Source organism: Morone saxatilis, unplaced genomic scaffold, assembly GCF_004916995.1.
Source record: "Morone saxatilis isolate NCDOM2014 unplaced genomic scaffold, NCSU_SB_2.0 Contig4, whole genome shotgun sequence".
Classification (NCBI taxonomy): Eukaryota; Metazoa; Chordata; class Actinopteri; family Moronidae; genus Morone; species Morone saxatilis.
This window is the reverse complement of record NW_023339984.1, coordinates 2935962-2936883: the sequence shown is the minus strand read 5'-3', so window position 1 is coordinate 2936883 and position 922 is coordinate 2935962.

Genomic DNA, 922 nt, shown 5'->3' with positions numbered 1-922 from the left:
AGGGCTGCTTGGTCAGTTGGGTGGGTGGGGGGGGTTAAAGAGGCGGCTGCATTTACACGACAAAAAGGACTGTTTAAAAAATAAAGAAGGCATGAGGAAGAGGAAAGGGGCTGAACACAGACTGGGAAAGTAGTGCGTCTGTGATGGTAACAATCACCCCTCTGTGAACACCTTTCCACAAACCTGTACTGTCTTGTGCTTATCTGATTCAAATACCAGAAGGAGGATGCAATGTTGAGGATAAATACAACAGACCTTGTCTTTCAGGTTGCATGCGTCACTGGCATGTAAATCAACTCAAGATGCATCCATGGGAAAGCTTTTTATACTGCAAGATATAGAAAATAAAGAAATCAAAGGTGAGGAGGCACAGCATCAAGTCAGGACTACAAAGGATGTGTTCCACGCCTGCCAAAGTGAAAAATGAAGGGGGAAGCACTTTGAAATATTTTGCTTAAAGATGCGGCCGGAGTCACGTTTTGCTCTTCCAGCCTCTAAACAAAGAACTGTGTCTAAAGGTGAACTTAAGATGTGAACTTGATGTGAGAAGCATTTCAGGTTATTCATCTCTGAAAATGGAAAACACAACAAACCCAAACAAGGCTTGCTTTTTTTAATTGAAATATGAACTTTATTTCACCCATACAAAATAAAAAGAATGTTAAAAGTTTTACAATACAGTGTCAACTTCAACTGTCTATTCGGAAACATTTCATACTGAGACTGACACATAAATGGGAGCCCCATCTCTGCTTTCAATGGATACGTTTAAAACAAGCTAAAAGAGGGGAAAAAATGTTGATAAAGAGGAAGGTTACTCAAAAATTGGAGGGGTGGCCGAAATAGAAATTAGAGAGGACAAAAGGCGACAAACAACTTTAAAAACAAAGTTATGGTCCAAGGGTAACAGTATACTTCTGAT